Below are 18299 nucleotides of genomic sequence, written 5' to 3' on the forward strand. Positions count from 1 at the left end.
ATAATAATTACTGCTCCGTTTCACAGATATTTAACTTGTTGTTGCCAGAACTTGGCTGTTTAATTAGCTAATGTTTATTCTGATATTTAGGAAGTGGGAGGCCTGGTGATGGACAAAATAATATTGGCAATTCATGTTTAGTTTTAAAAAAACAAAAGTTAAAAAAAATCAAAAGTATGCTTTAATTCTACTAAATAATATATGTAAATAATAAAATAAACTAATTTTATGATAGCAAATTAGACTACTTTTTTATTTTTAATTTGTATTTTACCATTTTTATTTAATAATATTTATTTGTTTGTTTGGTTGGTTCTTTGGTTATTTTACATAATTCACTATAATTCACAAAAATGTATGTTCTTTTAAGAATTAATCCATCAAAATACATAAAATGCAATAATATAAATGAAATAATGTCATCACTAAATCATAATAATAATGGTAGGAATTATTATTATTATTATTATTATTGTGGATTCAATTTAACTTTATATATATCAACACAAAACTCAAAGCAAATAAGTAAATAAATAAATTATTAAATAAATTACATTAACAATTTTACTATTTTAGACTGAAGTTGTAATAGTTGTCCCAACCCAATGCATAATATGGACAACTCTTTAAATTATTATATAATAATATTAAATAAAACTTCAAATGTAGATTTTTTTTCATGAATTCCGTTTCATTAAACTTTGAATTAAACAATTTTATTCAATGTAGTTTTTCCAATTAAGTTCAAATGGATAAGTTCCAATTTCGTCACTGTGTCATGATGTAGAAACATTTATGTTTAATAAAAATAAAATTTTTATTTTACATTAAAGGGCAACTATTTTACCCCTTTTAAGATTTAAGATCTGTGTCTCCAGAATTTGTTTAAAGTTTCAGCTCAAAACACCCATCAGATTATTTATTTTGCCCTTTTAAATCTGCAAAATTTGAGCTGTTATGGCATTTTAGCTGTTTTTGTTTCCTTTTAATGCAAATGAGCTGGTTCTCCCCGCCCACCGTTCCCACTGGCGCGTCAGGGCCAAAGATGCGTGTAGCCTTTAATTAGATAAACAGCACAGTGACAGACAAGAATGAAGCAGATCTCCCAACTTTCCCGACTATTACTTTATATAATTGTTATGGATTTAATTCAAGCCTTTCTGCAATGATGAGTCACACATAATATTGTTACAAGGTTAACACACACTCATGCGTTTATCTTTGCACTGTTAATATCCACTGCTGTGTAGACATCCTTTATGTTAATGTACAAAAAAAACCTGATGTAAGTCCACAAACTGAGATTGAAGCATTTTCTTTTATAATTATACTGACATGTGGCTGTAATTAAGAATTTCCGTTGCGATTTTACTGTATTTATTACAAACATGCCCTGTTTTATACACATTTTTAAATTTCTAAAACTCATTCTTGAGGTGCTGATGATCACAGAAAGCTGAACAAATCTTTTAATCTCGGTTGCTTCGTGCACGTCCTGTCTTATGAATATGATTATAAGTGTTACTATGAAGACATGTTAATACGCGGCTGTCAATCAATTCGGAGGGTGGGAAAACCACACTGCTACATCACGTTGCAGTGGGCCTAAAAAATTGCAGGTATTTTGATCTATCACTTTAATTTTACAATGGACACACTATACCTACACACAGTTCTGTCTAAACAGCTGACAAAAGTTGATTTTCATCATACTGTAGGTACCCTAAAAATGATTTCCAGTTTCTGTCAGTATGAACACTTCTTCAGGGAAATGCAGCGCAGTTTGGGTAGAGCAGTGTTTTTAAAGAGCAGCAATTATCTAGTTTTAGTGCTGCACTTCACAGTTTGGTGTAAAACACCTATAAAAGGACTATATTAAGCGTCTGGGGTTTGGTGATTTGTTGGTAAATCATTCAAAAGCGTCCTCACATCCTCTTTTCTGCTTTTGGATCTGCTCGTCTGTCATTAATTCACATACTTAAGTCGTGTTCCTGTTTTGGCAGGCTCCCTCCTGTTACAGACACACTTATCCAGCCCCAAATACATGTGTTTTGGTTTAGCTTTTTTTTGTTTCTTTTACAGTTACGACAGCTGGATCTGCTTCGGAACGAAATTAATTTGTTGATGTTGTGGATCATTCCATAAAAAACAGACTATTAATATGCTTTCATTTTCTGCTCGGGGGAATTTGAGAGTGTAGATTTGTTTATGAGGCAGGCGTTTCTGACGGGCTTTTGTTTGTGTTACACTGTGCTTTATTCATGACCCATTTGTCTATAGTACATGAGATTTACACTGGGAAAGACAAAGAGAATCAAACACACAAGTCAATGGGGTCGTTACAAACATCTTGCGCAAAAAAAAAAGAAAAAATTCATTTGGAGCGCGACATACGAGAAAAACATACAATAGCAATGGCCCTTTAACAGAGCCCTGCTGTGCATCTTTGTACTTTCTCATGTTGTGCATCTACAGTACAAGGTGGCGAGATTTGAGATTTACACTGGGAGAGACAAAAAGAATCAAACAGACAAGTCAATGGGGTCGTTACCAACATCTTACGCAAAAATAAAACTTCATTCGGAGTGCGACATACGAGAAAAACAAACAAAAGTAATGGCCTTTTAACAGAACCCTGCTGTACATCTTCATTCTTTCCCATGTTGTGCATCTGCAAGGTGGCGAACACATTGCATTAGTCATGCCCGAGGCTGTATTATGACACAATCGAGGCCGAGATCAATGCTTTTCACCGCCACGGCCTTCAGGGAGCGACTGCATGCTTAATTAAAGATGGAGGAAGACCTTCTCAATAGAAACAGAATAATTAAAGTGCTTTCAGAAGCCAGATGAGCACAACAGAAGGAGCTAACAGTGAAAAGAGCTGTTAGTATCTCATCTCTCAGCCCTCGCCGGACCTGCCTGAGGTCGTGAAGTACAGTACAGCGAGCTGAAAGAATTAGAAAGACAAAAGGAACTATAAAAATAACACCTGTTTTTGAACTCTCAGAGGGTTCATGAACATCTGCACAGTATGGGAAAAAGAACAGCCATTTTCTTCGTGTTGTAATAAATATGCACATTTACATGCAGCCAATTAATCTATTTGGAATTGGATTGACAGTTCAATCATATTTGAAAACAGTCATGTACAGCAGTGTTTCTCAACCACATTCCTAGATGACCACCAACACTGCATGTTTTGGATGTCTCCTTTATCTGTCAGACCCATTACAGGTCTTTCAGTTACTGTTAATGATCTGATGATCTGAATCAGGTGTGTTTGGATAAGGAGACATGGAAAATGTGGTGAGCTAGTGGTCCTCCAGGAACGTGGTTGAGAAACACTGATGTACAGGGAACTTAATTGATCCGACTGAGCTCAATCTGAATATAATTTCAATTGGATTGGAAGGGGTGGTTTATTCCTTTTCTAATATCCAACAGCAAAAATGATTCAACAGCAAAAAAAAAAAAAAAAAAAAAGACCATATAAATGCTTGGATCTGGCTACTTTATCATATCTGTAATTCTATGGGACATATGTGCAGTGCAATGTTATCATGCATTAGCCTGCACATTTGATAAATGCACGATGAAGCATGTACAACCACTGGCTGTTATTATTCCAAACTACTAAAATTTTCAACATTAAATGTGGATAGAACAGAGTGCCGTTTTCACATTAAAGAGATCAGTGTTGACTATCCACAAACAGTCATTGAAAATATAGCAACTTATCTGTACTTCTGAAAATTTTGGTTTTATAATTATTATTAATTTATTTTACTGAAAATGTTATCGCCATGTTCTGTTCTAGTTCTCTACTGCAAATTACTAGTAATGTTTGATTCATCACTCAATAATTCCACTGATTAAGATTTGTTTCAGGATCTAAAACATGCCATAACACTAAACTTACCAAGAAAGTAATTTAGCAATTTAATAACTTTAAAGCAATATAATGTGGCAAGATGTACATTTACTTCAGACACGTCTTTTAAAAGGTCAAAAAATGTCAAAGAATGTAAAACTGCTGGCTGTATATTTTCATAGGTTGCTTAATATAGCACTTTATTTCAGAAATGGACTGTGCATTTTAATTAGTCCCATAAATAATCTAATCCAAAATAAATAAAGACAGTAGAAGTAAAAGATTAAAATTTAAAAAATTAATAAAATAAGTGAAAGAAATAATAAAAGACAGTAAAAAAAATCTCATGTTAAAACTAATGTTTCTATTTTCAGACAATGTAACCTGCTTAAAAATACAGGGAAATTTTCCCTATCTGGGGAAACAAAGATTTTAATCAGCAAAAAATGATTTTGGCTTTAAACAGTGGGCATTAAAAGGTATCATAAAGATTAAGGGACTTATTTGAAGGAGATTCACTGATGTCCTTTAAAGACCTTAATGAAAAATTTGGAATCATATTGACAATTTTTTTTAAATACTTACAAATTTGCAGCAACCTCTACAAACTAAATTAGAAAAAATAATGTTTTATGATAATCCTAGGTCAAATTATATTTCATTGTTTTATAGTAAATTGGTCAATGGCTTTAAAGACACATCAGAATCCAAGAAAGATTCTTGGTGTACAGATTTGCAAAATGACCTGACAGTTAGACTTATATTTTTTTGATAAGTCTACAAAACAAACCATTGTTATAACTTACCTCATTACCCTAACCTGCCTAGTTAACCTAATTAACCTAGTTAAGCCTTTAAATGTTACTTTAAGCTGTATAGAAGTGTATTCTATACTATAGGGGGGGGGGGGGGGGGGGGGAGTATTAAAATGTAAAAAAAAAAAAAAAAACAAGCTATGGACAGGGCCTCCGCTAAAGAAATCGTATGTTTCATGATACTAGGGTCAAATAATACTCATCAATAAATGTAATTCAGTATCATAATAATCTGGTCTTTCTGGTAGAACTATTAATGAAAGTGAAGCACACCTCGAATAATAAAATGTCTTAAACTGCTACTAGACTACAGTGTAGAGGTGGCACTGAGATTAAACCAATCATCTGTTATTGCAGGAGGTTAAAGAGCAAAACCAAACATGACCCTGAGCCAACCACCTGAATGAATATAGAAATTCAATAGATAAAATTTACTTTTAAAGGGTGCAGTTGTTGTGTTCTTCGAGAAAATAAACTGTGAGGAATGCGGATGTTCTCTTAAGACTCGCTTGACTGCTGACATACCAGTTTTTTTGGCACTAAACTTACGTGCTGAATATTTAAAGATCACAGACTGAAAGTAAATATGTTAACATGTCTCATCATGTCAATCTATGCCTTTGAATGATTCATATCAGTACTATCAGTAAATAAACAAACATCTACTGTAGTTAAAAGACTATCGTTAACTGTATGATGCAGAAAACAGATGCAATTCAGTCGTACAGAAGAATTTGGATGAACATTTTTACTAACTCTCACTATAAACTAATGGTCTGTTACTAGCCTATTATTAATATTCATACATTCATTTTCATTACGGCTCAGTCTGGGGTCAACACAGCGGAATGAACCGCCAACTTATCCAGCATATGTTTTACGCAGCGGAAACCCTTCCAGCTGCAACCCATCACTGGGAAACACTCATACACTCCTATTAATACTATTTGTATTCATAAAGTACATATTCTGCATGATCTTATTCTACATCCCCAATGCTGTCTAATATCTACATGCAAACCTAACTACTATCTTCAAAACTATTAATAAGCAGCAAATTAGGAGTTTATTGAGACAAAAGTCATAACTAATGGATGGTTAATAGCAAGAATTGTATGTGGCACAAAACATGAAAAAGGTTTGCGCTGGTCTGAAAATAGCAACAAATCACGCCAAACACGTCTTTTGCCTTCTTGCACCATGGTGTATGATAGAGCCCTTGGTGTTTTAAGTGTCCCCCATCTCCATATATGAGGACACAAGCATGTGAATATTACCTCCAGAGCTGCTCTGAGAGTCATTTCACCAACATTTTACTATTATTTTTATTTATTTACAAAATAAATACACTTTAGAAAAATATTATGATAAAAATTTGTGGCAACAAAGGTTTTTTGTTTCTTTAACTTATTTTAATTACTATTTTGTTAAAGTATACAAAGTCAAATTTTTAATATTCTAATATTTTTAGACAATTTGATTGATTTAAGTTGAGATGACAAAAAGTTAATTTGATTAAACTTAAAAATCAAGGCAGTATTTTTGTTTGCAGGTTAGAAAGGATTGAGGAAAAAACAGAAGCTTAATGGCCCATTTCCACTGAGTGGTACGGTACCGTACCGTACCACTTTTTTGGCCCCCTTTCAAAGGGTAGCAAACATGAGAAAGGGTATTAAAAGGCGGAGCTAGACTCGCAGCTGAACGCTCTTGGTTTACAGAGAAATGTCATTTGCTTATGCAACAAGCCAGAATGAAAACAAGAGCCACCATGTATAAAATACACAGCCGAGAAATCTTTTACAGCGTAAATATATATACATATAAAAACGAGCCATGGTCGACCCGCGATCAAACAAACCTTGCCGTCGTCTTGATGAACAGCCACAAAGCCAAAAGAAGAGCAGATTTACCCTGTGCCCCTTAGTTTTTTTCGAGCCAGTCTGAAGCGTGAGCGGTTTCCCTTTCTTGCTTGCATGTCTATTTCTGAAATAACAAACTTCTTGAGCTGATGATAATACAGTGCACCTGATTATTGACTTGCTTTTGAAACCCAATCCTGTTAGAAACTGACAAATGCGAGAGTGACACATTCGGTAAGAAAAGGACAAACACGAGCGTTCATATATGTTCAGTTTTTTATTTTTTTATATAATTGCAGACGTTACACTAGGCTATTTGGCACTGTCATTGATCTGCAGTTATAATCAAATCCTGTTCATAGAAAGGTTAGTAATGACCATTTATACACAAGTATTTATGTGTATAAAGCATCTGTTTGGTGAGAAGTGCTCCTCATATGATTTGTAAACGACCTGTATGGCTTTATTGTTGACATTTATTCGAGCGAGAATAACAATGACTAAAACTCTCTGTCATACACCACACCCACCATAAGGGAACCCTTGGTAGTGGAAACACAAGCCTTAAATTAAAGTTCAATTTAACTTGTGACAAAAAAAAAAACACTATTAGTTGTATATTCTTCTAAAAATAGTAATAATTAATCATAAATAACATTATTTAAACTTTTTTATGTACAATTTAACAGGAACATTTGGTTAAAAAAATGTATTTCACAGAGGTCCAAAAATGAATTTTAGAGGACAGAGTTGTACAAAAATTAGACTAATGTAAATGTACTTGAAAAATGTTTTACAGTATACAGGTATGTTTCATGTTTTTCATTTTGTTTAAATATGTTTTATGCTTACAAAAAATGTTATCTGACTACTAAAATGGAGTACAAAAAAATTTATTTGAAAAACCATTTAAAATAAAAACTATAAAATAATATATAATTCCCTTACCCAAAGAGCACCAACACGTTATTTTAGCTACCCTTGAGCACTTTTTGTTTGATTTTGGACTCAGTAATTAAGTTCATTTGATTCAGCTTAAAAATTTACGGCAAGAAGTTTTTTTTTTTGTTTTTTTTTTACAGTGTTAAGCTTTTATATTGTCCTTTAAGCTGAATAATAGTATCTTGCAAAATAACTAGTAACATATTATGGACTGCCATCATGGCAAAGGTAAAACAAAATAATTATTGCAACTATTTTGTTTGAAAATATGTTGAAAAAAGCAAATAATTTTGCCTACAACTGTAACTTTTCAATAAAGTAATCCAAAAGTATGTCCACATGTGTGTTTGTAAAAGAGACTGTACAGATGGTTAACATGAAAAGACATCCAAGACTGGTTCCTGTTATTCAAAGGGGGAGAAAAAAACACCAAAAAAAAAAAAGAACAAACAAGAGTGAAAATGTACCTCTCTCTCATGCATGCTGCAAAGATAAGTGTCATTTTGCAGTTGACAGCGTGCCTAATGGAGACTGGGCAAAACGCTGCTCTTTCATCCCACATACTGCAACAAACAAAAACAGCCTCGGGTGCAAGAACGCGTGTCGATTGTGATGCTACAATTGCGCCGAACGCTTTCTGATTTTACAGCGTAACGACTGCCTGGAGCTGAAAAGTCCAACAAATCGCCTTGCTTTCATTGCCAACATTGTGGGCATCGTGCTTTAGGGCACCACCTGAGACCCATCTACTGATATCTAAGCCGAAACAGGAGCGTGTGGAGGGCTGTATTTGATATGGGCGATGCCCTAAGAGCTGACTGGAATCTGGGACATTGAGGAGAAAAAACAAAACAAAACAAAACAGATGAGTTACAAGCCAGTACACACAAACACTTTTACGGTAAACCAGCCTCAAATCAGTGAGCCTAACACGGAGAACAAGTGGCCGGGACAAAAGATGCCCTGATTTTGCCTGGCATTGAAGACATTGGATGGGTGGGCTTTGTTAGAGAGATAAGGGGGCATCCAGACAGATGGCACTTTTGGGAAATGGGGTCAGTGAGTGCAATTGTGCTGGACAGTGATTGGAAGTAATGATGAAGGAGGGAAATTAAAGCTGAAGGCACGCATCGCAACCTGAGATGAGCTCCTTCCATTTACATTTAGTTTAGTTGTGTTTATTTAGAGGAGATTCATTAATCTAAGCTGACGCCACAAATAATAAAAACTGATCAACGATGATCAACTAACAAACTTTCTCCCTGCCCACTGTTGCATGTGCCTGTCAGAGTGTGCCTCAATCTCTGCCTTGGCTGTGTTAGATAAACAGCACAGTGACAGACATGAAAAAAGAAGATCTCACGTAACATTTGTGAGAAATACTACAGTAAGAACTTTTCCAATGATTATTTGATGTATTTGTGGAGTTCATTTAAGGCTTTCGATAAGTCACACACACTGCACTGTCTTGCATGGCAAATGTCAACAAACAGGTAGAGCTGCACGATTCTGGCTAAAAAGAGAATCGCGATTTTTTTGCTTAAAATAAAGATAACCATTTTCTCACGATTTTGTAGATGTAAAATAAAGGTATGGTAAAAAAAAAAAAAACATATGGCACAACCTCGATAATAATATTATGTGTAGGTCTACTGGTTTCTATAAATAATTCTATTCTACTTATAATAATTCTGATGTTGAATTATTATGTTTGAGATATATGCTTGCAATCTGTCATATTAGACAATTTTATTCACTGGTAAAATCAGACATTTGCCATTAGCCTATATATTGTTGAATATAATCTGATAGAGTAGTTATACTAACATTGTAAACATTTATTTTCATGCACAACTGTGGGTTCGCTATGAAAGAAAAAACATATCAAATGCTTGTCGTAATCATAACTCTAAAATGCGATATGATAATTTAAATGAAGAGCACACTTTCGGTTTCATTCTGACGTGCGTGTTCATACTTCGCGCGCGGCTCCCAAACGATCACTCTGTGCCACAAACTGATTATTATATACAACTGTATTACCTGTTACTCACAGCATATGCAGGTTCTGTTCACTAAAGTAGACGCGCGCGCGCCTTCTCTGTGATAACAGCTCACGATCAGCAGCACACGTCATGTGTGATTTTCCGATCACGAAAACATCATTATATTAAAACAAAAATTACATTTTTAGGTGAATTATACCTTATGAATACAGTATGTGACTCATTCAACATCATTTGGAGGTGTCAATGTCACTGAGCAACGTGTGTGAAACAATGAAAAAACTCGTGCAGCCGCCTTTTCTTCTCTCCTGAACTTGAAAATATGATTGGCAGAATCGTAGAAATGCTGGATTAAGATTGTCTGTGGGGTCGAATCGAGATCGCGATCTTTTAACGATTAATTGTGCAGCTCTACAAACAGGCATTGAAGCGTCTTCTTTTATAACTGTACTGATATGCGGCTGTAGTGATGAAGACAGTAAAATCGCTGTACTTCATTACAAACATGCACTGTTTTAAAAACGTGTCAACCTTCTAAAACTCATTCTTGATCACATTTGATGATGACTGAGGATCACAGAGAGCTGAACAGATCTTTTAACCCCCCAGTTGCTTTGCGCACATTCTGTTTTATTGATATCACTGTACACATTACTACGTAGACATATTAATATGCAGCTGTCAATCAATTCAGTGGGTTCAGTGGGTATATTTATTCATTTTACATAAATCAAGTTTTAAGTTTTATTTGAAAAAAAAAAAATAGTATTGTGTGCTATCAGTGTTGGGTAAGTTATTTCTAAAAAGTAAGACATTATCAACATTTTATTTAAGTAATTTAATTAATTACTGTGTTTAAAAAGTAACTCAATTTCTCAATAAGTAATTTTAATTACTTTATCTTTCATAATTAATTAATTTTCTTTTCAGCTTAGTCCCTTTATTAATCAGGGGTCCCCATAGCGGAATAAACCACCAACTATCCAGCATATGTTTTATGCAGCGAATGCTCTTTTAGCTGCAACCCATCACTTGGAAACATCCATACACACTACACGTTACAGACACACTACAGACAATTTAGTTTATTCAATTCACCTAGTGCATGTCTTGGACTTGTGGGGAAAACTAGACCAACCGGAGGAAACCCACGCCAACACGGGGAGAACATACAAACTCCACACAGAAAAGCCAACTGATCCAGCTGAGGCTTGAACTAGCGACCTTCTTGGTGTGAGGCGACAGTGCTACACATTGCGCCACCGCACCGACTTAATTAATTTATTTGATACTAAAATCCCTCTGAATGTAATTGCACATAGACAACAGAAAATTAATCCTTCTTTTTTTTTTTTTTTTTTACATTTAAGCCAACCGGGACATTTTAGCTATATTAAAAACGCAACACTTAAGTTGTAAATGAAAAGTTATTCCTTTACATTTTTGTTGAAAAGTAATCTAATAACAGTAACTAGATACTATGCAACTAATTACATTCCACACTGTGCCATATTGTTTAGCTTTGACTATATTAACAATATGTAACATTTTTCTTCAACTTAGTCCCTAGATACTATGCAACTAATTACATTCCACACTGTGCCATATTGTTTAGCTTTGACTATATTAACAATTTGTAACATTTTTCTTCAACTTAGTCCCTAGATACTATGCAACTAATTACATTCCACACTGTGCCATATTGTTAAGCTTTGACTATATTAACAATATGTAACATTTTTCTTCAACTTAGTCCCTTCATTCATCAGGGGTCACCACAGCAGAATGAATTGCCAACTATCGCAGCATATGTTTTACGCAGCGGATATGCTTCCAACCGCAACCCAGCACTGGGAAACACCCACTCACTCTCGCATTTATACAAATACACTATGGCCAATTTAGCTTACCCAATTGACCTATGGCGCATGTCTTTGAACTGTGGGGGAAACCGGAGCCCTTGGTGGAAACCCATGCCAACATGGGGAGAACATGCAAACTCCACACAGAAATGTCAACTGACCCAGCAGGGACTCGAACCAGCGACTTTCTTACTGTGAGGTGACAGTGCTAACCACTGAGCCACCGTGCTCACTTCCTTATGAATTTCATCAAAATGAGTGGGAAATCCATGCTTCTTTTACAAACATTTCTGAAGTGTTTTGGGTGTTGTTCTAATTCGTTCATTGCTGCTATATTCAAAAGTTTGGGGTTGTGCATTTTTTAAAAAACATTTATCATTTTTGCTTATTATCACATGCTTATTATTGCTGCATTTTATTGATCAAATATACAGTAAAAACTGCAAGATGTTCAAATTTGAAATGAGTAACTGTTTAAAGTAAAAATTTAATTTAGATAACGTATTATTTAATTGAAAGTAAATAAATTTAATTAACTGTGATGGCACGGTGGCTCAGTGGTTAGCACTGTCGCCTCAGAAGACATGCACTATAAGTGAGTTGGGTAAACAAAAAATTGGTTGTAGTGTATAAGTGTGAGCATGTGAGTGTTCTGGCTGGATGGACATCGGCTGAATTCGTTCGTTGATTCCACTGTGGCGACCTCTGATAAACCAAAGTCTGAAGGCTGATTTATACTTCTGCATCAAGCTGCATCTGCATTTGCGCAGTCACGTAGCCTTCGCCGTGGCTGATGCAGATGTACACTTCCCTAAAAATGTAACCATATCGCAATGATGCGTAGCGCAAACTCTGTGATTGGTCAGCTTGGTAGCGCTAAGAAGCATGGGCAGTGCTGAGAGCCGCAAGCCTGATGGAGCGAGTGTTTACAAGTGCTGTGTCCCTTGAAGGAGCTCCAGATGCAAACTTTTGTTTTGTGTTTACCTTATGATTAAAGTTGTTGCACATCTGCCAGTTCCTGTCTCTGAATGAGCAAGTTTGAGCCACTTATAGCGTTCAGAAACAACAAAACACCTAATCGAAACTATTGAAAAAACTTGATACATAGGAACGTAAAAACCTACTGCCAGCTAATGTTTCTGAAGTGTTGTTGCAGAGCAACACAAACAGCACACAGAAATATAAACACACAACTACGTGCAAGGCAGGTGACGTGTTTCACTCCATTCACTAATGCAGAAGTATAAATCAGCCTTAAGCCAAAGAAAAATGAACGAATGAATTTTTAACTGTGTAACTCACAGTATTGTGATATATGTTAAACCTCTGGGGTCTGAGGGTGTTTTGGGGCTCTGGAGAAGTTTTGACATGCACTGACATTTGTGTTGTTTTCAGTATCCTAAAAACATATTAATGGCTAAAGTGTGATAACACTGTAAACAGCACAAGTTGGGCTACAATAATACCAAAGCAGGATGTTTGTGTTTGTGTTTTTGAGAAAGAAACGTTGATGCGTGGTTAGTGAAAAACTTAAAATTTGAAGTCACTGAAACAAGGCCATGAAACACACAGAGAACATTTCTGCACAAGACTTTTAAGAACTGGATATTGTAGTCTAGTGTTTTTGCTTCAAAATGATGTGAGAATCATTTTGTTTACTTGCTTACAGAAAACAATATAATGAATTAAAATTTCTAAGTCACTTTTTGAGTGAAATTGGTCTATGCGAGAAGGCGTGAACTATCATTACTATACAGTGAGTCACACCTGAAAAGACAAAGACCTGCATAATGAGCTGCATAATGAGCCATCAGACAGGTTTGTGACTAAGTTTGAAGACTTTTAAGAAGGAATCAGAGGAAAGTTTATATACTTTTTTGTTTGCAGTTTATTTAAAATATATTAATCACACATAATAACTGGAGATACACTTGTGAGAGTCAGTACACTCTATAAAAATCTGCAAACTTTATAAACTTGCATATAGCAAATCTGTATCCCTAAAATCAGTCATTTGTAAATAAAGAGTTTCATTGCAAAACCAGATATATCCATTTTGAGAAATGTTGATTATTTGACATTATTATTTAAGACATCTACAGTCAAGTTCATTCACAATTTTTATACATTAAAGGGCACCTAGGTTACCCCTTTTTTCAGATTTAATATAAGTCTTTTGCGTCTCTAGAATGTGTATATAAAGTTTCAGATCAAAATACCCATCAGATTTTTCATTATACCTTTTACAAGATGCTGTTTTATACTGATTTCCAGCAGGGGGTGGTTTTGTCGTACTGCGCCTTTAAGACGAATCTTTCCCGCCCACTATTTCTACATGCCTCCTCCCTCAGCTGCGTCAGACAACAGACAGACTTAAAGGAAGAAGGTCTCACGTAGCGTTTGTGAGATACTACAGTAAGAACTAACCTTTACTAATCAGTATTGTGAAGTTGCATTGATGAGTCACACACAATATCGTTACAAAGTAACGCGCGCGCCCGCGCACACACACACACACCGCAGATGACACACACACACAAGCAGGCAGGCAGGCAGGCAGACAGAGCGCGCTTAGCTTAGTTAAGGCTAACCTCCACTGCTGTGTGGATATCTGTTATGCTAATGTACAAAATAAACCTGATTTAACTTCCACAAACCGGGATTGAAGCGTCTTCTTTTATAATTGTTCTGACACACGGCTGTGCTGATGAAGTATAGCTGAAGTAAAACGCTGTAATTAATTACACACATACTCTGTTTTAAAACACTTTAAACATGTGAAACTTACTCTTAATCACATTTGATGATGATTGCTGATCCTAGCAAACAGAACAGACCTTTTATTCCCGGTTGCTTTGCGTATGTCTGCCTGGTCTTGTTGACATATACACGTGACTACCGGAACATGTTAATGCGCGCAGCTGTCAATCAATTCGGTGGGCGGGGGGATCGCACACCTACGTAATGGTGCGATCGATTTGAAAACAGCTCCAATTGGTCGACCCTTTTTTTTTTGTAGTTAAATTGAAAAAAAAGGACTGGGTGTGTTCATATCACCCCAGTATGACGGTCTATACACTATACCAACACACAGATCTGTCCAAACAGCTTGAAAAGTAGATTTTTAACCATAGGTGCCCTTTAAAACTGTTTTATTTTCCTCTGATGGCAGGCTAAATGTTCAGAAAACGTTTTCAAAATGAGATGCAAACTAGGCCCTTAAATGATATGCACTGAAGTAGCATGAAATATAATGTATACATTTAATTGTCACGAAAGACACATTGGGAGGCTGTTGAGTCTGTGGTAATGGAGATGAACTATAGGCTGAACTCTGCTGACATTATTTTGTTTCCTGGTGTTTGGCGCAGCTGTTGGGTTTTGTATTCACACGCAGTCCATCCTGTGATACTGTGTGTCAGCTCTTGTTTATGGGGTGTGATTAGTGAGATGTAACTGAGGAGTAGGGCATATCAGATTACACACAACACACAACACACACACACACACACACACACACACACACACACACACACACACACACACACACACACACACACACACACACACACACACACACACACACACACACACACACACACACACACACACACATTGGGTTTTCATTTTCTGTGGAGAATTCCCAATGACGTGTTGAGTTTTATACTGCACATTCTGTGCCCTAAACCCAACCTGAAAACATTCAGGTTCAGTTTTACATTTTCAAAATACTTTAGTCTGTATTTATGATCTGTTTTGCTCATGGGGAAATTGTACCCACAAGGTGTTGAATGCTGGGCTCCACATAATTCCTTGATGTTGTTCCAACAAAAATCAATTAAGCTTACTTAATTGTTTTATAAATTTAAAACGATTAAATACAAAACAATTAAGTTGTCCCAAGAAAACTCATGAATTGTGTCAACTCAGCTCATTTTAAATAAGAAGTTCGAAGAAGCAGGAAAAATTTACTTCCAGCATCATGAAAGCCAAAGTCTCACAATACACACACACAGCTATTCTTAAGGAGACTTCTCATAGACGTAATGACTTATATACTGTACAGACTGTATATTCTACACCCTTACCTCAACCGTGTCCCTTAAATCAACCCTCAAGGAAAATATTCTGCTCTTTTTTTTTTTACATTTTTTAGATATTTATTTTGTGTGATTTATGAGCCATTTTCCTTATGGGGACCAAAAAAATTCACCACAAGGTTACAATTTACAGGCATTGCACTACCTCTGGGGACATTTTTTGGTCCCCATGGGGAAAATGGCTCATAAGTAGGCCCACACGGAATCTGCGCGTCCAAAAATCTGCAGATTTCCACAGATTTTCACCCTATCATTGAGTCCATTTATGTATATGTATATGTAATTGTATATGTATATGCATATGTTTGTAAATTTATATTTATTTAGTTTTTAAGTTAATATCAGTAATATTACTCACTAATTTGAAAACGATCAAATGATTTAAATAAAATACAGTTGGTAAAGTAATAATTTCTGTTTTTTAGTAGATATGTGGTAGATATTTTACAAGAGAGACTTGCTTTGTTTACTAAATAACTGGATCTAATAGTATTCGCATTGTAAACATTAAATAAAAGTCAAAAATTTTGTAGATTTTATTTATCATTCCAAATACATTTGCAAATTTTTTTACAATATTCTGTGCTGAAATAGCAAAAAATGTCCACAGATTCTGTCTGGCTCTGCTCATAAGTCACATAAAATAAACTATTTTCCTCATGAAGGCCAAATAATAGCCCCTTTCACACATCACATTCAGACCTTTCCGAAAAATGACTGACAATTTTCCCCAAAGGGATCATGTGTGAACGGGCCCTTTTAAAAAATACTGGTAAGTTTGTTGCGGCAATTATCGTTCTGGTGAATGTTTACAGATTCAAGTGCAGCTATTTAGAGCTAATTTCTAGTTAATGATGTCAGAATTTACTCGTATTTTAGAATGTATGTGTGAATGGTCTTATCTGGAAAAATTACTTAACGTCCTCGCCTGTGTGAACAGTGCTTTTTTGAACTTACTGGTAAAGTCATTAAAAAGATTCACAGATATTACTGTGTGAAGGTGGATAATTCTCCACAAGGTCAAAACTTACTGGCATTGCTATACATGTGGGGACATTTGGTTCAGTTTTTTTCATGTTTTATGGAGACTTTCCATATATACAGTATAATGATTTTTATACTGTATAGTATGTTCTATTCCCCTACCTCAACCGTATCCCTAAAATCAAACTTAAAAAAAAAAAAAAAAAAAACAATCTGCATTTATACATTTTGAAAATACTTGATTTTGAGTGACTTATGAGCCATTTTCCTGATGGGGACCAAAAAATGCCACCACAAGGTCCCAATTTACTGCCATTGATATACTTATGGCCTTATGGGGACATTTTTTTGGTCCCCAATGAGAAAAGTCACATAAAAATAAAAATAAAAATAGAAAATAAAATATTTTTCTCATGAGGACCAAATAATAGCCCCTTTTTACACATACAGACCTTTCATGAAAATTGCCATCAACTTTCGAGAAAGAGATCAAGTTTGAAGGGGCCCTTTTTATAAATACCGGTAAATTTGTTGCAGCTATTTTTTTTTTTTTTCTGGCAAATGTTTACAAATACAAGCGCAGCCATTTAAAGCTCATTTCTGCTGGTTAATGATGTCAGAATTTGCTGGTATTTTGGAATGTTTGTATGCATGGTCTTTTCCAAAAATATTCCGGAACGCCTTTGCCTGTGGAAATTTTCTGGATATTTACCGATATCACTGTGTGAAAAAGGCTTATGTCTCCACAAGGTCAAAATGTACTGCCATTGCTATAATTGTGGGAACATTTGGTTCAGTTTTTATTTTTCATGTTTTATGGAGACTTCCCATAGATGTAACGATTTTTATACTGTTTAGACTGTATATTCTACCCCCCCTACCTCAACCGTATCCCTTAAATCAACCCTCAAGGAAAATAATCTTTATTTTTTGTATCTTATGAGTCATTTTCCTAATGGGGACCAAAAAAATGGCTTCACAATGTTAAAATTTACTGGCATTGCTTTACTTGTAGGGACATTTTTGGTCCCAATGAGAAAAATGGCTCATAAGTTACAATAAATAAAGTATTTTTCTCTAAATAATAGCCCTTTCACATATACAGACATTTCTGGAAAATTACTAGCAATTTTCCAGAATAATAGATATTTCAGATCAATAAATAGGATCATGTGTAAACAAGTCCTTTTTGAAAATGCCGGTAAATTTGTTTAATTTTCGTTCCAATGTTTACAAATATAAGCTCAGCAATTTAGAGCTCATTTCTGGTTAATGATGTCAGAATTTACCGGTATATTGGAATGTACAGTATGTGTAAATGCTCTTTTCCAGAAAATTCCAGAACGTCCTTGCCTGTGTGAACAGCTCTTTTTTTAATTTACCGATAAAGTCATTTCGGAAATTTTCCGGATATTCACCGGTTTTACTGTGTGAAAGGTGCTAATGTCTCCACAAGGTCAAAGTTTACTGGCATTACTATGTGGGGACATTTCTTTCGGTTTTTTTTTATATTTTATGGAGACTTTCCATGGATGTAATGATTCTTATACTGTTCAGGATATGTATTCTGTTCTCCAAACCTGACCTTAACAGAAAACATTGTGCGGTTTTGCATTTTAAAAATACTTAATTCTGTATTTGCACTCTCAGAAATAAAAGTAAGCTGTCACTGAAGTGGTACTTTATGATACCTCAAACTTAAATATTAATATTAGTGCCTAAAAAAGAAGAAGAACACTTTAGTACTTTTTAGGTACTAATATGAACCCTTTAGGTAATAATACAGACCTTTTAGGTTAAACTTTGTACCTTTGAAAAGGTACCGACGCAGTTACAGCCCACATACCTTTAATACTG

General features: G+C 35.1%; 1 protein-coding gene across 3 annotated transcripts in view; it reads right to left on the reverse strand.

Moving 5' to 3' along the window:
- kremen1 (kringle containing transmembrane protein 1) overlaps positions 1 to 18299 on the reverse strand; it is a 127033-nt gene that overhangs the window by 32431 nt on the left and 76303 nt on the right.

This window comes from Danio rerio, chromosome 5, assembly GCF_049306965.1.
Source record: "Danio rerio strain Tuebingen ecotype United States chromosome 5, GRCz12tu, whole genome shotgun sequence".
NCBI classification, from domain to species: Eukaryota; Metazoa; Chordata; class Actinopteri; order Cypriniformes; family Danionidae; genus Danio; species Danio rerio.